The 20,965-nt window shown below is 46.8% G+C and overlaps 1 pseudogene; it reads left to right on the top strand.

Moving 5' to 3' along the window:
- The first annotated feature begins 4,984 nt into the window (after window positions 1-4,984).
- On the top strand, window positions 4,985-17,397 carry LOC112550668 (annotated as a pseudogene).
- Window positions 17,398-20,965: the final 3,568 nt, after the last annotated feature.

Below are 20,965 nucleotides of genomic sequence, written 5' to 3'. Positions count from 1 at the left end.
CTCCAGGTCTCCACTTCTCCCCACTCACTCCAGCCCTTGCTGCAGTGGCCCCAGGAGCAGCTGATGCCAGCTGCTGGGCTGTATTGTGTCCTGAACCCTGGGGCTCCGCTTGTCCCCACTCACCCCAGCTCCCGCTGCAGCAGACCTAGGATCAGCCAACACCACCTGACTGCACCATAGCATGGTGCAGCCCAGGAGCTGGGGTGAGTGGGGACAAGCAGAGCCCTGCAGGGTTCAGGGCACGGTGCAGCCCTGCGGCTGCAGGCAGCTGGTGTTGCCTGCTCCCACAGCAGCTGCAGCAGGGGCTGCGGTGAGTGGGGCCTGGCCTCACGGCCCTTTCCCCTCCCCCACAGACTTACCTGCTTGGGGGAGGCACCTAAGCTGATCGCATAAGAGTGAATTTACCTCGCATATAACGAATTTTGGGTATCAAAAGGGTCATTGCATAAGAGCAAATTTGCATATACAGAACCAGCATAAATTTGAGGGAAACCTGTAGCAGGGGGCAATAGCTACACTTCAAGCATTGCTTTCCACCTTTTAAAGAGTCTTTTAAATACCTTGTTCATGAAAAGAAATTAGAAATGCCTATTAACCACTTCTTTTCTGGGGCAGGGGGCTGGAGTTGATGATCTTCGAGGTCCCTTCCACCCCTAACATCTATGAAATCTATGAATCTATGAAAAGAGAAATCTCTTTCTAGGCAAAGTGATCTTGCTCTTTATGAAGCCAAAGCAGTGACTCCCTATACTCACCTTTTCACACAGACCTTTGAATCAGCTGTTCTTAGATACACCACCAATATGAGAAGTGTGTTAGTGACAGGAAAGATGGTGATGTCTTTGTCCTCCTGCCCCTACCTCACCCTCCAACTATTGTTAATATAACTCCCATATTGGCCTTACACCCAAATGTGTTTGTACTCAGAAGGTCTGTGTAAGAGCAGGAGTAAGTCAACATATCTCAGAGACTCTTTGCCACTGCTCCAGGTATTCTAATAACATTGAGTTTTGAGGGTTTGGGGGGTTTTGTGTTTTGTTTTATATATGACACTGTCTGACTATGTGCAAACTACTACACCCTCTGCTCCCCACAACACACACACGTACACACACTTCTCTCAGTCTCCTCCAGAGCATAATCTGATTTGCCTATTTGAAACAGAAGTATTTGGCTGTACAGGCTCTGTCTGCATGGCACGGAGCATCAGAGAGCCCTGATGTGGGCTGGGGTTGATGCGCTATTCCAGACTGCACAGCAAATTCTTGTTGTTGCCATGGGCAATTCTGGGTAATCAATGAAACCTTATTCCTTTGTGCCTCCTCCTGCCTCTTCAGTTCCATATTTAGCTGGTGTATACTTGAGCTTTCATCTGACTGCTTTTTTTTTAAAGCAGCTCTTCTGTCAGAGAGAGAATACTGTTGTCTTTGTTCTTAACCAGTTAGTAAATTAATAAATACCTATCCAAGGCCCAGATTTTCAAGGATGTGACATCCATCATTAGAGCCTATTTTTTTTTCTAATTTTATTTCCACAAGATCTCTACACTAAAAATGTAGAGGTCTTATAAAAATTTCTCATTTTGTTTCCTCCATGGGTGAGGTGGCCAGGACTCACTCTGGACCCATAATGCTTAACAGAGGCCCTCTTTCAGGGACACAGCTGCAACTGTCTCTGCTTCCCAAAATGCAATGTCCACAATGCCCCTTCTTTTTTCTTACTGCCTCTGAGAAGCTTAAGCTACATAATGGTTTAATTCCCAATACAGCAATGGGAGGGCAGGTATCCTAAATATCCAGTCTGGTGTGTCCTCATATAGAATGGCATCCTGACTGATGAAACACAGATTAAGAGAAGGAAAAAGAAGGGAAGATAGGAGAGGGGAATTGTCCATAACATTCCTTGGGAAGAAACACAAAAAATGGCTGTAGTAAAAAATTAAGAAGGTGATTAAGGGATTTAGATTTCTGTTTTTTTCTGAGACACCAAGGCTGAAAGGGACCTTTTTTTCGTCAGTGATGTCTCTTGCTAGTTCAAGCCACCACACCCTGTAATCTCATTACTAAATTGTTCAGTCTTCATTTTTGACACCGCCCCCTTTTGCTCCTATTTCAAGGCTGTTCCAGAAACTTGCTCTAAAGGTTAGGAGCCTTCTTTTAATTTCCAGCCTTAACTTAATTATGGAAATGCAACCAAAAGTGACTAGCTGTGGGGTAAAGTTACCTCTGGCGAAGTCAGTGAAAAAAGAACTGATGTACAAATGGTGCACTGCAGCTCTAGTCTCATCCCTCTGCTTCAGGCAAACAAGTTATTATTGACCTCCACCCCTAATGGCACAGCACTGTAACAGCACCTGCTGTAGGTACCTACCTGGGGCAAGGGGGTGCTCCATCTGCTGCAGGCAAAAGAATAATTTAGGCTGCTGTACAGAGATGTAAGATGAGTGTATCAGCACCCTTACACAACCTGTTGATATGTCCTTCCTCATTTGCAACCTGCCAGAGCCTTGTAAGCACCTTCAGTTTCTTAATCCCGACTTCTTGTGTACCAAATAAACTCCTTGGCCTTTTTTGTTTGGTTCTGTAAACTCAACATGTGAAACACCAACATTTTGTTTCAATGTTTCAATGGGACAGTTTTTCATTTCAAGTTTCATTTAGTTTTGAAGCACTGTTCCGTTTTGTTTCATTGAAACTTTTTTGCTGTTTCAACACTGTTTCGATGTTTTGTCCATAGGCTATAATGGGGAATCATGAAACTGCCTATAACTTTGACATTTCTTGCCTGCTGTGGATGAACATTTCAGGGATGGTAGCCCCTTCTGAGGGCATGAAGCCTGACAAGTTTCATGGAGACAGGTGCAGGAGTTTTCATGAAACTGCACCTCAAACTGTTCAAAGCAAAACTACTACTAGTATCACTGGCCGGCAGAGGCAGCCTGCTGTCATCCAATGTGCAGATTGGAGGCCCGCACCCCCTAGGAGGAGTCTGGCAGAGCCCTGCAGCCCTCCTGTGGTGCACAGGCCCCTGGATCTGCGCGTGGGATGACAGCAGGCTGCCATTGCCAGATGGGGCCAGTGCCAGCATCCAAGTCTGCTCCGCACAGCCGGCGCCGAGCACAGCTGGAGGAGCCACAGGAGAAGCCCCCATGGCTGCCCTGCCTGGCCCCATTCCCTGCCTAGTCCCAGCACTTAAAAAAAAAAAAAAAAAAAAAAGCCCCGTATTCATGGGCTGCAGGAGTGGCAATCCTGGCTCTGGGTGCTCGTAGCAGAGCTTCCCCATGCAGCACAGGGCAGTGTGGGGCACTGGGGATCACCCTCCTGCCTGGCACCCATGTGGCAGCTGCCCCATGGTGCGGGTGCAGTGTGGCTCAGCAAGGCATTGTGTGCTGCCTGGGAGCTTGGGCTACTGGAGCTGAGTGGTGCTGGGCTTTGGGTGACTGCTGGAGCCACCCCAGCTTCCACACAGCGCGCGGCACGCTGCCGAGCCGCACTGTATCTGCACCATGGGGCAGCTGCCGTGCAGGTGCCAGGCGGGGGGGCAATCCTTGCTAACCCCCACTGCCCTGCGCTGCATGAGGGGGTTCTGCCTCAAGCACCCAGAGACCCCAATCATCGCTGCCAGAGCCAGTGCGTGTGGGGCCCCTGGTTCGATTTCCCCAGCTCCTGGTGGGATCCCCTAACTCTCTGATCATTTCCCCAGCTCTTCCTTGGGGGTGTGGGCCCCTGGATCTGCGCACCCCTGGGAAGACCTGGAGAAATGATCAGAAAGGTGGGGGAAGCGATCAGAGAGCTGGGGAATAGAACCTGGAGCTAGATACCAGAGCAGTCCTTCCCTGCTCTCCCCCTTCCCTCTCCTTAGTTTCTGTTTAGCTGCAAGCTAGCCCAGCTTTGAAACTCAAAATGTTTTGAAATTTTCACATTTCAAGTGCCCTCATTTTGAAACTGTTCTGAAGCCTTTTGTTTTGTTTTGATTTTGCTGCTTTGAGCTCCAAACGTGTCAAAACAGCTTTGAAACAAAACACCCGTTGAAATTTCGCACGGCCCTATAAAGCAGGGTATCAAACTCACTTTGTGGTCTGGGCAGATCTGGACTATAGGAGCTTCTTGCAGGCTGGATCCAGCTCCGGGAACTAGGAAGCTGCTACAGCAGCTATGTATCCAACCCGAACCATGTAGCAAGGTGGCAGCAATGGCAGCAGCTCCCGTTTCATCCCAAAACACACGGAAGGAACAGCAGCTCCAGCTCTGATCTGGAGCATGCAGTGGTAGCAACAGCCCCTGCCATGTGCCCCATGCCAGAGCCAGAGCTGCCACTGCCACATGATGAGGGCAGGAGACCAGGCAGAAAGGCCCATGGCAGTAAAGACAGGCAAAACAGTCCAAGGGCACCTGGGTCTGTGTCGGCCCTCACTCATCCTCCTGCCATTGATCACCATATCGACCAGGGCCAAGGACCCTGGAGGCAACGCACCACGGGCCATGCAGGTAGTCCAGCCAACTGGTGTTGTGACCCAGAGGCCTTCAGGCCTGGGTTTGATCTTTTTGCTCAGTTAAAGCTGTGTGCTTAGCTTGAGATGTGGTCAACACCTGCAACCAGTGGAAGGAGCACATGCAAAAATTGTCCCTAACTTAAAACGAACCAGGAAGTTAGCTAACTAAATTGAATAAATATAACCTGAGAGAAAGAGGAACTGTCAGAGCAAAACCTACCCCCGCCAAAGAATGAAAATATTACCTTGGAATAGAAATTTTCAGTTAAAGGTAACCATATTTGGCAAACAGAAACAAGGTTATGAATATGCATTAGGAGGAAGGCTTAAGTTAATTTTATGTACAAAGAAATGCAAGCTATATGGTATATAAAGAGAGGTGAGAGAGTGTACCCTTTGAAACACTCCTGAAGAAAACCTGAAGAGATCCTGTCATCAGTCCAAGATCCTGTCTTGACATCAGACATGGGAGCCAGGAGCCCTGGACAAGACTTCACAGCCAGATCAACCAGTGAAGTTGTGTTTGCAACATTTTGGTGTGGTAAGATTCTGCTTTGACTGGCTACAAACCTAATTTTTTTAAACTGCTACTGCTACTTCAATTTTAATTTGAATTGTATCTGTTAGGGTTTAATAAACTTGCCTTTAGTTTATGACAACTGTGTCTTAGTCTCCTTTGCCTGGTATAAGACCCCATATAGCATCATAGGGATGCAACACTGGGTATAGCTGTTTGGCAGGCCAGATCAAGCTCGCATGTTTGACACCCTTGCTGGAAATCAATTGCTCAGTCACCACTGTCTGACCTTCACTTTGACTCCCTGCTCAGCGGCAATCTGAGTGTCTTGGAGATGGTGTAAAAAGAGGAATGATTAAATGATGCAAATATATATGCTGGAGCAACTCTACTTAGTCTACTCCTGAAAAAAAACGAGGGTAAAACTACACTGGTATAAACTGTATGGGCATACAAGTGGAATTTCCCAATTCCTGTCTATTTCATCTCAGTGTAGCTATTTTTGTTCAAGGCAATTAGAATAGTGGCCACCTAGTGGCAAGGGTCTGCAATAGCACCTACTGAGTGCTGCTTTGTCAGGACAATTGCTGCTCATCTATTTACTCCAGGTCCCAGGATAACATACACCACAGTACAAAAATAATGATGTCTATGCATTTATCTTATTTTCATACCCTGAGTTGACGTTTCCCTATCCCTTTCCTTCTCCATTTCTTTCCCTTCACTTTTCTCTTAGCAAGAGACACTAGAAGACAGTGTGTCCTTGTGTCTGTGAGGTCTTTGAGTAGCCAACCTGTAAGAGGGGTACAAGATTTATTGAAAGAGGAGATGCCTGTGGTTTTGGAACAGACAGCTCAGGGATTCTAGTTATGGTTCCACAAGAGGGATCATTGCTGTCTCTTACATGAGCTTATCACAGTGTAATGCATTTTGCCCATGAATCAGCTGTTTCTCTCGCCCCCTAGCACTATGGATAATCAGTGTGTCTCCTTTTTATGTTTTCAGCCTCTCTTCATCACCATGGCAGGAGTGATGGACAATGGTGGGGCCCAGCACTTTGTCCAGGTGCCCCAAGCTATGATCTCTAGTGCCAATAACCAGCCTGTAGTAATGCTACAGCCTTCTGCAATACCAATGCAAACTGTGCAACTAGGGAACCAGCAGCTAGTCACCCTGAGCCCAGTAAATCAGTCTCCACAGATCCTGGAAAACTACCTCAAAGCAGAGCACAAGGCACTTGGGGTAAGTATTTTATGAGCCGTTGTCCTCTGGATCTCAGTGACACATGAACCTACTGAGGTTGTGATATACAATTTTTGATATGTATATGTATGCATATGTGTGTGTGCATGCACATTCAAATGCACACACAAACATGTGCCCATGCTCTCACACAAGAAATATAATAGCCACATTCAAGAATAATGAGAACATCCACAGATGCACAGGTTGATGTAAAACATATTCAAACAGTCCATAAAAGCATTTTGAAGGTATGAAGTAGTTTTACAATGTAGAGCAGCAACTGCTGAACTGCTAAGAACGACCAGCACTGCACAATTCAGTGCATCATTAGACGGTGCTCTTCAGCTTATGTTCTACGTAGATTCTTGTGTGTAGCCATCTCCTTTCCATAATACTCCTGTACTCTATTTAAGAGCATAAACCAACCAAGAAAAAACAGTGTTTAGGAGGCAGCTTCTGTTTATAAGAAGACTAGTCCAAATTGTCCCCTACAAGGCTTTGTCAACAACCTTCCTATAGGGTGCTAGGCTATGGGGATCACGGCAATGGCAGAGCACAGCAGTTTGTACATTAAGTGCAGTGAACAAAGATGGAATGAGGAGGTCAGGAGGTTAGCTGTTTTTATCCATTTGAAAAAGACTGGAAATTACGGTTACCCAGGATTCCTGTAAATCACGGTGCTGCTTAGAGTCTGACCTTAGGCCTGTTGATGCCAAGCTAAGGCTTTCTGCTGGCAGAAAAGGGCTTTGGATCAGCCCCAGTGTAAGCAAGTAGCTAAAGGAGAATCAATAGCAATCAGCATTTCAAACCAAATGCTACCACTGCCTGGCAAGTACCTGTGATTGCACTGCAGCTTCAGCAGGGCAGTACAACGCTGTTTCAGTTGTCTCAGTGACTGGGCATAGGCAGCTTAAGCAAGAGAGTGACCTGATCACCATCCATCCTACGGACTGCCAGGCAGCATGTTTGGAGGCTTCATAAGACCATAAGCTCAGCTTGCATCCAGCTATTGCTTTAAAGCATGAAGCAGGGAATTCATGCATAATTCAGTTATTTCAAAAGTAATTGAATATAAGTTACCTTCTTATGCTTTCTTTTTCTTTTCCCCAGAGCACTGAGCTGTGAGGAGGCTCTGTCAGGCAGCCTGTTTTAGAGCGATCACTTTGCAAAAATCACTGCTGTGTACAACAGCGGTGCTGGGATCACTCAGAATGAGGCTTAAAAGCAGGGGACAGGGAATGGATTCTGATTTTGCCTACCCTGTTTTGGAAGCTGAGTGACTCCCATTGGCTTCAGCACCTCTTGGATTTAAGTATTGCAGTCCCAGTTCAACAAGGTATTTGGGGTCATGTCCAGCTCCTTAAACTTGCGAGTTGTCACAATGAATTGGGGTTAAATACATTGGAATTAATAGGCCGTTTGTTGCTTGCAATGCAACACTTGCTCCCTCTACAACAGAGGTGGGCAATTATTTCAGGTGGAGGGCCACTTAACGAGTTTTGGTCTGTGGCTGAGGGCCACACAGGTAGCCTCACCCACCGATCACCATCTTGGGATCTGACCTCCCGCCTCCAACCTCTGACTTTTGCCACTGGAAGTCTGTCCCCTCACCCTGGAAGGGTGGGGAGGGAAGGGGGGTTCCATCTTGGAACTGGAAAAAAAGAAACAAATTATATACTAAAAATCAAACATCCACCATAACATATTTTAATTTTATTTAAAAAAAAATAAATTGTCCTAATGTGTGTGTTTGTTTTGTGTATATAGTGGTGATTGCATAATAGCTCAAAATTAAGTCTTACTCTTGTATATAGTGGGGGTGTGAGTAGGTGCGGGGGGGTTATGGGTGGGGGGGTTTGGGGTTTTTGGGTCTGTGGGTGTGTGTGTATAGATGTGTGTATGTGAGGTGTGGGGTTATTTATGTATGTATGTGGGTGAGTGGGTATGGAGGGTTTGTGGAGGGGATGTTTGTGGGGATATTTGGGTGTGTGGGTATGGGGTGTGTGGAGGGAGAGGGCGGCTGTGTGTGTGGGGGGTGGGTATGGGGTGTGCATTGTGTGTGTGCATGTGTGTGGTAGGTTATGTGTGCATAGCAGTGAGTGGGGCTCTCCCGAGGCATGCAGGGCTGTGTGGGGAGGGGCATACGGGTGTGGAGTTTGTGGAGAGGGAGGGCATGGGTGGGTGTGGGGTGTGTGATTGTGTGTGGGGGAGGATGCGGTTGTGGAGCCCCAGGCTGTTGCAGATGCTGACTGGCTCAGGGGGGTTTGGGCGCATGGGGAGCTCCCATGCACACCCCACCATACCCACAAACCCTCCCCCACAAACCCCACAACCTCCTCCCCATCAACGCTGCCCAGTGCTCCCTGCTACAGCCACTCGGAGCCTGCACTGGGCTGCCCTATGTCTCCACTGCTGTCACTGCCGCCTTCAAGCTGCCCCATGGGGCAGTGATGGCAGCACAGAGAAGCCACAGGACAGCCTGGCATGGCCTCCAGGCGGCTGTAGCAGGGAGTACTGGGCAGCGGCGAGGGGGAGAGGCTTTTTTCCCCCACACTGAATAACAGTTTCTGCCTGGACAGTGCTGCTGCTGCTGCTGCTGCTTAGTGTGAGCAGGCAAGTCTGGAGCAGGTGCAAGGCACGCCTGGTTGGGGTTGTGGGATGGGTCTCCACTGGTACCACAGGGCTGGGGCCGGCGGTGGCGGCAGATGGGAGAAGCTGCCAACATCTGGTCTGCTTAGAAAGGTAGTCCAGCTGCAGAGTTGCCCTGGCCCCACTGCAGGGTCACGGGGTGGCAGGATGTGCCACAGCCAGAAAGTGCCTAGACCAGGCAGGACTGAGGGACCTTCTGTGTGCTGTAAAATCTCCTCCGTGATCTGGATTCAGCCCATGGACCATATTTTTCCCACCCTTGCTCTACAACAACATGGACTATGGTTTGGACTGTTTGGAGTTTTGCCTTCCCCTCTAGCAGGGGTGCATGGGTCTCTTCCTTGCATCTTTCAAGCGTTTAAGAAATGTTGTGGCAGCTGGATGTTGGATACTGTGGTCCTCCTGCTTTTCCTATGGCAGGTTAGGGTGTTGTGGCGTTGTGTCTTCTGGTTGTGTCAGGGTTGCTAATAGGTTAGACAGTGAATTTGTATAGGATGGTTTGGATAGGGATGATTTTCCTGAGGTAGGGGGTTGGACTAGATGATCTCTGGAGATCTCTTCCACCCCACTTGTCTATGATTCTATGAACACATATTGCAACAAGGTCCTCTTCCTCTTAGCAAACACATGGGCTACATGCTTAGATGGTATCTGATGTGTAGCTCTGAGTTTAGTGGTGTGATACTGATTTACACCACTTGAAGATTTGTCTTTTTGCTACCAAACTAAATCAAAGGAGGAGGCGTACTGTGTTGTATTCCACAGTTCTAGGTCACAGAGAGGAATCTAATGTGATGTTTGGTTTCTTTCACCCTCTGCTGGTGACAGCCTGTTGGGGCAGGCAGCAAAATAGAGATTTAATAAAAGTAAGCATTAAATATTTATAGAGGGAAACATTTGAAGACCGCTTCATTTTTTTGCTTCTTTTCAAACTTCTCCACTGAATTGTTCTTTATTTTGTTTTGGAAACTTGTACATTTTAGGACTTTGCCCTGGCTCTGGAAAAAGCTGCCTTCATTGCAAGATCCCTGTGATCCAGAGCAGCCCCCTGCCCTGCTCTGCTGTGTGCCCTGCCAGCGTGGCAGGAGCTGCTCACTATTGCAACCCCAGCCTTGAGTTTTTACCCAGAGCTGTGGCTGGGGTGTCCATGGAGATCGGCCCCAACCATGCACAGAGCAGGGAGGGGGGTGGTGGGAAATGAAGTCCACTGCCAAAAGGATCTGGCTCATGGGCTGGACTTTGCCTATTCCTGTGCTATGGTGACATAGCTGGCGATCATGCATAGATTCATGTGGTCACTATGTAACCGTAGTGCACTGTACAGTGATGTAGCACATTGCTATGTCACCGTAGGGCAACATGTCGACATATCCCTTGTCACCTTACTCCTAAAGGTGAGCCACAAAAATGCAGTGGGGAGAACCCACCCACATTTTGCAGTAATGGTATTTCAGGGACTTGAATAGGATAGAATAGAATTGAGCTTAAGCACTTAAGTCCATTTAGGTGGTTCTTATTTTGTGACCTTTATAATTAAGGATGTAATTGGCAAGTAACTAGCTTATGGCTTCTGATTCTTCAGGAAGGGTAGTGTTTTGAAGCTTGTCTTTTAAACTTTCCTTATGTCTTTTAAACTCCTCTGCAGATGGCAAAAATCATAACAATTCAAAGTCCATCTAGTCCTGTAACTTAGTTTAGTGCCTAGTGCCAGCTGCTTCCAAGGAAGATACAAGAATCTCTGTAATGATCTCCTTTCCAGAGAAGGAGAAGGTTCTTCTTGACCCCTGCTGTTGGTGGCCAACATGTGCCTTGAAATATGAAGAACCTTTTTTTTCTTATTTACCCCACCACTTTGTCTGATGTAAGAGTGGATGTTCTCATTATCTGTATAAATGCTTAATCTTTCCTCGAATGCCAGTGCCTGCTTGGCATCAGTGATGTATTATGGAAATGAGTTTTGTTGCAACGTTCTTGTCTCTTTCTCTTTCTACCCCCTCATAGATTGTCCAGATCATGATAGGCCTGATCCACATTGGTTCTGGGATGGTTCTTGCACTTGGTTCCTATTTCATCTCCCTGACGCTTGTTAGTGGTTACGTGTTCTGGGGCGGCCTGCTGGTGAGTGGATTACACAGACTGATCAAGGCAACAAGATTGGACTGCGGGTGTGTGGGCTGCTAAGGCAAGGCTTCCAAGACTAGGGGAGCCACTGGATGTAGAAATTGGGTTTAATGGTCATGCAACTTGACTGTCTATGCCTACAGTTGGGCAGGGAATGACCTCCTATCTTAACAAAAGTTTCTTATGTTTTTTCCTGCCATTCCAGTCTGGAATAATAGTTGAAATGTCAAGAATTTAACAAGCTAACACTCTCAGTAGTCATATTGAATTAATTGAAGCACTTTATTTGGAGTTCACCCTTCTTATCTTTTTACCTGGTGTAGTATATATTCACTAGGATTTTGAACTGAAAAATATTGAAAGATTTCAAAAATTTCATACGATCATTTTTTTAAAGTCAGGACATTCACTGAAAACAGTCTGTTATCCTGAATAGTTTTGGTTTTGACAGAATCGGCACCTATCAAGAGGAAAAGAACCCAAACTTTGAGCAATGTTGTGGGAAAATGTTTCAACAACTTCAAAACTGTCTTGTTTTTCAGGGTTTTTTTTAATGGGGAGACTTATTGAAACTATCCAGTTCCCTATGAAACCAGTCCCTTTCCCTGAGCAGTTTTGCTTTCAACAATTTGTCCCCTTCCAATGGGAAAGCTCTGTCAGAAGATTTCCAACCAGTTCTACTCATGACTAACCCTTTAAAATAATAAAAAGCTCATTTGGAAGAAATCTAAGTCTTCCTGTTTGGGGTCCTAAAATTTAACAGATGGGGTTTAGGAATAATCTTTCTCAATGGGCACATGTATACATGCATTTGATCTGGAATCAGTTTACTCTGAAGTCAACTTCTGTGGATTAAGCGCATCCAGGCTGGTGTCTACAATTGCAGGGAATAGGCAGCAGATTTCATATGATCATTTTTTTAAGTCAGGACATTCACTGACACCAGCCTGTTATCCTACATAGTTTTGCTTTTGACAGAATCGTCACATATCCAGAGGAAAAGAACCCAAACTTTGAGCAATATTGTGGCAAAATGTTTCAACAACTTCAAAACTCTTATTTTTCAGTTTTTTCTTTAATGGGGAGACTTATTGAAATTGCCCAGTTCCAATGAAACCAGTCCCTTTCCCAGAGCAGTTTTGCTTTCAACAAATTGGTCCCCATCCAATGGGAAAACTGTAAGAAAATTTCCAGCCAGTTCTACTCATGATCAACCCTTTAAAATAATAAAGAGGTCATTTGGAAGGAATCTAATCCTTCCTGTTTTGGGTCCTAAATTTTTAAAAGATGGGGTTTAGCAAGATTTGGGGTCTTAAATTTGGGTTTAGGAAGGTTTGGGGTCCTGAATTTCTAAAAGATGGGGTTCAGGAGGAAGTTTTCTGAATGGCACATCTATAGAATCATAGAAAGAAGGACCAGAAGGGACCTGTAAGATCATCAAGTCCAGTCCCCTGCCATGGGCAGGGGATAATTGGACTCAAACGCAGGAAGTAATTGGGATATATATGCATTTGATCCAGGATCAATTTACTCTGAAGTAAACTTCTGTGGATTAAATGTTTCTGGGCAAGTGTCTACACATGCAGGGACTAGGCAGCAGATTTTCTGCTCTTACTACCAAACTTCCTGTAGCCCTGCAGTGGGCCCTGCCGCCACTGGGAGGAGCTCAAGGTTACCCCTGGGTGGGGCTGGCAGGGTGCACCGGGCCAGGAGACAGCTGTCTCCTGGCCCTGGGGAGCTGCTGGGGCAGGGACAATGTCCCCCTGCCGCAGCAGCAGGGAGCTCCTAGGCCTGGCTCCCCAATCAGGGGTAAGGGATTTGGAAAGAGCTGCAGGGAGGGGCATGTCCCATCTCCCTGCCCTGATCTACCGGTTGGGCAGCTAGCAGCTAGCTCACTGCTAGCTGCTCCACTGACAGATTGGGGCAGGAAGCTGGGACCTATCTCACCCCTGTAGCTCTTTCCAAGCCCTGTGCCCCAGTTGCCCAATTAGGGCATGGGGCTGGGACCTGTCCCTGACCAGGACAGGTCCCAGCCCCTGCCCTGCATGCCAGGTTGAGGCTGGAGACCTAGTTTCCCACTCAGCTCTATGAGTGCGGAGCTGAGTGGGGAACAAGCTCTTCAGCCTGTTCCCCACCCTTTGACGCCCCACAGTTCTATGTTTGGGGAGCTGGGTGGGGAACAGGCTCCTCTGCCCCACTAGTAGAGAGATCCCAGTGCTGGCTCTGCGACCACGGGGCCGATGCTGGAAGACCCTTATCTCCCAACACTGGCTCTGTGACCATGGGGCCAGTGCTGAGAAATCCTTATTTTGATCTGGGAGCAGGGGGCTTGGAGCTCCCTTCTGCCAGGGCAGGGGGACATAATCCCTGCCTGGGCTCCTGTGGGAGAGCCTGCCCTAGTGGTAGGTAGTTCCTGAGGGCAGGGTGCTATCTCCCAACCCATGGTCGATGGCTCACAAGGAGTAGATTTTGCTCCCCGTCAGGTGTGTATGCAACACTACTGTGCCATTACTAATCTCGAGTAAATTTGCTACTTGCATTTGCAGGTAGCAAATTTACTCAGGATTAGGGAGGTCTACTCCATAGTAAGCATGTGCATATATAGACATGCATGCTTACTTCGGAGTAAACTATGCTCTTGCACAATTAAGCATCTCATGTATATATGCCTAATGGGCATGGAAATACCTTCATCAAGTTTATTGCATCTTCTTCTAGGGTAGCTGGTAGTGGCTGGGGATGTGATACTGGGTTTGATGGAGCAATGTTCCAAATCAGTTTCTGAGTTTTCCCTAATAAGTATATGCATTGGTCTCCAACTTCAAGCCAAACCCTCATCTAGCTAGCCTTCCCATTGTCACCCTGCCTCACCTCTCCCTCCCACATCAAATTGCAGGTTTGGGACTGATAATCAGGATGAAGGAACAAACAATGCCCAGGTCCTTGACGAAACTGATTGATAAAAGGATAGGAGAAACTATGTTCCCCCAAGTAGTTTTGTTACTTAACTACATTTGCCAGGAGAAGATTTACCCTTCCCCACACTGCAGGCAATAGGGGGAACTTCTTTGTTGAAAGTGTGTGATGCATGGGATTTCCTTTTCCAAACAGTTCATTGCTTCTGGATCCGTCTCAGTGGCTTCAGAGAAGAATCCCATAGACTGTCATGTGAGTCTTTCATTTTCATACTTCCCCAATCCATGAGGCATTTGTAAAACTGCCTTTGCTCTCTTGGGCATGTTGAATATCTATCTAATGCTAAAACATAAAGGGGTTTCCTTTCATCAGCCAATGTGTTCCTTTTTCTCAGTTCAAGCTGTGATGTGGCCATCAGGGACATGTGAATTATAAGCTCCCAAGTTCATATCAGTCCCTTCACCCCCCTCCACTCGGATCTGTAGTCTTTGGAATGGGGAGGAAAAACTCTAGGTAGGAGTGGATGGGTTTCCTGCTCATGAGAACTATGATGTGTCCAGTTTCCATTGGTGTGCTATACAGGTAACAGTGTAATTTAATACCTTCGGTATCCAAGAGGTCAGATAAAATATTAGTGTGATCCCTTATGCTCTGAATCTTATTTTTATTCCCAGATAATCACGAAGGGGAAGAGGAAGGGAGAGAGAGAGAGAGAGAGAGAGAGCGAGAGAGAGAGCTACCTGTGACTGGGTCCCAGATATAGATGGCTATACCCTGTACAGGAGAAATTGTGCAGATAAAAGGGGTGGGAGGTGTAGCTTTCCATGTCAAGGAAAGCTACACTTTCCTGCAAACCAACATTGGCACCCAGGGTGGATGACTGGAGACCCTCTGGGTTAAAATCCATGGTGAACGTGGCACAGGAGACACAATAGTAGGAATCGACTACCGACCTCCTAATCAGGATCAAGAGCTCAACCAGGAATTAGCCAAGGAACTGGCTGAGGCTGCATGCTCTTGGTGCATGGTTGTCATGGGAGACTTCAACTACAATTTACAGTTAGGGCTGACAGGTTCTGGAAAGGGCTTCCAAGGGAGGTGGTGCTCTCCCCTACCTTGGAAATTTTCAAGAGGAGGTTGGATCAATATCTGGCTGGGGTATTATGATCCCAGCACTCGTTCCTGCCCAGGGCAGGGGGTCGGACTTGATGATTTGTTCAGGTTCCTTCCGACCTTAGAAACTATGAAACTATAAATACAATACTTGTGTCCTGAGTGGGCACAGGCACAAAGGTAGCTAACAACTGGAAGTCTTTGAGATAGCCAAGTTGGTTACCAAAAAAAAAAATGCTGTTGCTCAGCCAGTGTCAGCAGTCATTGGATGTTTGTTTGTTTTTTTTAAATGAATCCCTTATAAAACAAGGGTTTGTTCCTTTGCAAAGTTTTTCCTGAATATGAACTAGATGTGTGCTGGTTTTCCCAACACCTTGCATAACATAAGCCTTTTGATTATCTCTTTCAGATGAAAGGCAGCCTGCTGCGATAGTGGGGCTAATTCTAATGATTGCAGATGTGTCTATTATGAGCATGCCATACAATGACTCTTATTTACTGCTTGTAAGTGTCAGACGCTTCCTGAAGGTGTTATGTAATGACTGTACCTAGTTAGAGGTGCTGGATGCCTGGACATGCCCCAGACAAACCCTTTCAATGCACTTCTGAATGGTGAGGAAATGGGTAATAGTCTGTTTGCCTATAGCAAAAGGTTACATTGCAGTTGTTGTGGACACACAACACTTATGTATTTTTACCCTTGATTCCTGCCCCTGCACCATTCCACCCTGCCCAGGCAAGTCCACACCAGATTCGGATCAGTTAGACAAGAATAGGACTGTTACATAATTGGCTGGTTTTTGTTTACACTGGTGTGAAGGCTGATTATACTGGTGAAACTAGTTATGTGTCCAAGCCACAGCAGGGAAAGACCTTTGCTCCTTCTTCCATGCCACTCTAGTGAAAAGGGCAGGGTTTATTGGTGGGGTTGGAGAAGCAATAGTATTTCTCCTTTGGAGTTCTACTTCTTCCATCGCTAGACTAGACCCTCCTTAGAGCTCTCCATTCCTGTCTCAGCTTTCCATACCTCTGTGTTCTTGCCTCCCACAGATGTCTACAGAAGGGATAACAGCCATGCTCATCATCTTCAGCATCCTGGAGCTGGTTGTTGCAATCAGAGTCACTCATTTTGGGTACCAAATCTTCTGTTGCCAACCTAAGGTGAGTGCTTCCTGGGGTCTAAACTGTGCAACATGTTTTGAAGTTGGTATCATGAGACACCTGGTGCTGAATAGCCTCACCCTGGCTGTGAGAAGCAACCCTTGCTGTTAACTAGAAAGCTTGGGAAGATGAGAGCAATGGTTGGAGGAATGCAAGTAGCTTGAGGAACTACAATGGGGATTAGAAGCCAAGGAAGTTGCTGGGGGACAGGGTGATGGTTTTGACGTTGTGGAGAACGGTTGTCTCAGTGCACAAGTGAGAAAGGGAGGATGAGGGACCGAAAAGGGTGGTCTTAATGGTGAACCGTTATATGGAATCTTTAATTTTTGGCAGGTGGCAGCTCTTTGTCTCCTCAAGTTACAAGGTAGTGGGTTAGGTTTCTCTACCTGTTACGTGTGTGCTACGTGTGAGGAGCTTACGCTTATTTTTGGACCAATTATATATAGTTTCCCCTAGCATTTTATTTCAGCTGACCAATTATCTACAGTACTCCGGCCACGTTTTGTTTCAAGGAATTTTTGGCAGGGATGTCTTTTAACCCTTAATCGTCAAAATGAGGATGATTTGAATGGTATCTCTTGCTCAGTGGCATGGGCACAATTTAATTGGGTTGTGACACTCATCATCTTCAGCATCCTGGAGTTGGTTGTTGCAATCAGAGTCACTCATTTTGGGTACCAAATCTTCTGTTGCCAACCTAGGGTGAGTGCTTCCTGGGGTCTAAACTGTGCAACATGTTTTGAAGTTGGTATCGTGAGACACCTGGTGCTGAATACCCTCACCCTGGCTGTGAGAAGCAACCCTTGCTTTTAACTAGAAGGCTTGGGAAGATGAGAGCAATGGTTGGAGGAATGCAAGTAGCTTGAGGAACTACAATGGGGATTAGAAGCCAAGGAAGTTGCTGGGGGACAGGGTGGTGGTTTTGAAGCTGCGGAGAATGGCTGTCTCAGTGCACAAGTGGGAAAGGGAGGATGAGGGACCGAAAAGGGTGGTCTTGATGGAGAATGGTGTGATGATGCACAAAGAGGGGAGGATGACGCTAGTGGGATCTCACTTCTGTTTTTTCTAGGCTCAATTCATTATACAGAACTCCTGCCTAACTGTTGAAGTCCCTCCTCCAGAAGCGTCCTCTCCACCACCGTACGACTATTCAGCTTCCAATCCCAAGAGTATGGCAAAATAGAGAGGCTAAGAAGAAACCAGAGGGTGAAACAGAACGTTGCAGCAACATGAGTTGCAGTTCAGCTAAAGAGGAAATCTCAATTCTTCTGCTCTATGAATGTGTTTTGAGACATTACTAGCCTACAGATCCATGAGTTTCTTAAACAGATCTCCTCCCCAGAGAAGGAACATTTTCTTGCTGTGAACATACTGTCTTTAATGCAGTTGGTTTCTCTGCAGTCCTTTCTGTTTTGGTCCCTTGTAGAAAGGTATGTGCAGTTCTCTTCACCAAGCTCCACAAAGATGTTCTGATGCTGGATGAGTCTCTTAATGTTAGGTGGTATTTTTTTACTAATCACTTTTAAATAAAGCCTCTGTTGATATTGTTCCTCTCCTGATCTCTGGAATATGTGGGATACTACAGCAACCACACGTATTAACTCTGAAGTTCATCTAAGATGCTAGGGGCTGCATCCTAAATTGCCAGGATCTGCCACACTATAGTGGCACCTCCAGTGCTTAGAGAAAATCAGATTCAGTAGACTTCTTTAGCCATGGCACAGGTATCCTGCATTGTGCAGTCCATATCTGACTAATTATATGGACTGGCTGCTGTTTCTTGTGTCTAAACTTTGCCAAGTCTGAGCAGGGGAAGGGAAGTTTCTGTCATCACGGGGATATTGTGGGGCTGAAAGATCAGGAAGCATTCCTCGCTCTGTCCTTTTAGATCACTGGGGGTGTATCTGTACCATATCCCATGACATGTCCCTGATGGGATATTAAACATAGATTATCCATGCCAACATGGAAATATAACAGAGAAGTAGCTGCAGGGAGTGTCCCTTTGAAGGGACAGAGACTGTCTTGGGAACATGACACACCAGAAACTAAGATCTGGGAGGAGTGGGCAATAGGGCTGTGTGAGATTTCACTGGGTGTTTTGTTTCAACACTTTTTCAACTTGTTTTGAGCTTGAAATGGCAAAATTGAAATAAAACAAAAGGCTTCAAAAAAGCCTTGATATGAAACAAGAAAGTTTCAATTACACAGTCAAGTGAGTGGCAAATTGGCTTAGGGGTCACACCCAGAGAGCGCTGGTGGATGGGTTGATATCGACCTGGAAAGGTGTGGGCAGTGGAGTCCCGTAAGTCTCAGTCCTTGGACCTGTGTTATTCAGTGTCTTCATCAGTGACTTGGATGAGGGTGTGGAGAGCACCTTGTCTGAGTTCACAGATGATACCAAATTATGGGGCAAAGTTAACACACCAGAGGGTAGGGAATGGATACAGGCAGATCTGGACAGGTTGGAAAAATGGGCAGATCGAAATAGGATGCAGTTCAACAAAGACAAGTGCAAAGTGCTGCACCTGGGCAAAAAGAACCAACACACTTACAGGCTGGGAGATGACCTTCTCAGCAGCGTAGCAGTGGAAAGGGATCTCAGAGTCATAGCTGACTCCAAAATGAACAAGAGTCATCAATGTGACAAAGTGATCAACAAGGCTAACCGCACTTTATCATGTGTTAGCAGGTCCATGATTAACAGGTCCAGGGAAGTGATGCTTCCTCTCTTGTGGCACTGGTCAGGCCGTGGTTGAAGTACTGCACCCAGTTCTGGGCAACGCACTTCAAGGGGGATGCAGGGAATCTTGAGAGGGTTCAGAGGAGGCCATTCATATGGTCAGAGGCCTGCAGGCAAGGTCCTACAAGAAGAGAGTGATGGACCTAGATCTCTTCAGCCTTCGCAAGAGAAGGTTGAGAGTTGATCTTGTGGCTGCCTATAAATCCATAAGAGGAGGGCAGCAGGGAATAGGAGATGCTGTATTTACTAGGGCACCCCCTGAAGTAATTAGGAACAATGGCCACAAACTGACAGAGAACAGATTTAGATTGGACATTAGAAAGAACTTCTTCACAGTAAGGGTTGCCAGAATCTGGAATGGGCTTCCAAGGGAGGTGGTGCTCTCCCTTACCTTGCAGGTCTTCAAGAAGATACTGGACAAGCACCTAGCTGGGGTCATCTGACCCCAGTGCTGTTTCCCACCTGGGGCAGGGGGTTGGCCTCAATGACCTACTGAGGTCCCTTCTGGCCCTAACATCTATGAATCTATGAATCTATAAGGGGGAGGAAGAACTGCTCTGATACTGACTGTGTGCCTGTCCAGTGACTGTGATCCATAGTGACTGCGGTCACAAAGCTTTCTCTTGTGTGCAGATGACCTCTATCTGACACAGGAAGTCTACGGGCTGACGAGAGGTAAAGCACTGCTCGACCTGGTACTGGCAACCAGGGACAACTTAATCAGCAACCAAATGATCAAAGGGAAGCTGGGTGACAGCGATCATGAGCTGATCACCTTCACCATCCGCCATAAAGTTGGCAAGTCAGTCAGTAATACAGAAGTCCTCGACTTCAGGAAAGCTGACTTTGACAAGCTCAGGAGGCTTGTCAGTGAGGCCCTGAAGGGCCACAACCCAAAGGGGAGGGGAGTTCAGGATGAGTGGTTGTTCCTCAAGGGAGCAATCCTGGACACGCAAGCAAAGTCTGTCCTGTCTTGGAGGAAAGGCAACAAAAGGGCACAGCAGCCCCCTTGGCTCTCCAGAGAACTAGTGGGCCTCCTGCATCTTAAAAGAAAGACCTACAAAGGATGGAGGACTGGAACCACCACCAAGGAGGAATACTCTGGTCCTCACCTGCAGGGAGCAAACCAGGAAAGCCAAGGATGCAATGGCACTCCAGCTAACTACAAATATCAAGGACAATAAAAAGTCCTTTTTTAGATATGTGGGGAGTTGAAGGAAAAGCAAGGACAACATTGGACCCCTGCTAAACCAGATGGGATAACTGACAATGAAAAATGCCCATGAAAAAGCCAACTTGCTAAATGGGTACTTTGCGTCAGTTTTTCACCAGACCCATGAGACGCCCTTGCCCACTCTGGATCAGGGAGGCCCGGGTGAGGGAGATTCCTTACCCTCCATCTAAGCTGACCTCATGAAGGAACACCTTGACCGGCTGGATACCTTCAAGTCAGCTAGCCCTGATGGTTTACACCCCAGGGTATTCAAGGAGCTGGCAAGCATCATAGCTCAGCCCCTGGCATGGTTCTGTAAGAACTCCTGGTGCTCTGGTGAAGTGCCCGATGATTGGAAGAAGGCCAATGTGGTGCCTATCTTCAAGAAAGGGAGGAAAGCAGATCCTACAAACTACAGGCCCATCAGCCTGACTTCTATCCTGGGGAAGGTCTTGGAAAAGATTATCAAAGAGACCATCCTTAACAGACCAGCTGACAGCAATATCCTGAGGGATACCCAGCACGGGTTTGTTGCGGGTAGGTCTTGCTTGACCAATCTCATTTCCTTTTACGACCAGGTGACCTATCACCTCGACAAGGGGGAAGAGATTAACATCATATATCTTGACTTTAAAAAAGCCTTCGATGTGGTATCCCATGATCACCTCTTGGCAAAACTGGCTAACTGTGGCCTCAACCTCATCATGATCCGCTGGCTGGGGAATTGGCTCCATGGTAGGACCCATAGATTGGTGGTTGACTGAAGCCAATTGTCTTGGTGCGTGGTCACCACGG

Source organism: Alligator sinensis, unplaced genomic scaffold (assembly GCF_000455745.1).
Source record: "Alligator sinensis unplaced genomic scaffold, ASM45574v1 scaffold437_1, whole genome shotgun sequence".
Lineage (NCBI taxonomy): Eukaryota > Metazoa > Chordata > Crocodylia > Alligatoridae > Alligator > Alligator sinensis.
Note: the sequence above shows the minus strand (reverse complement) of the source record. Positions and strands in the feature narration are given on the sequence as shown.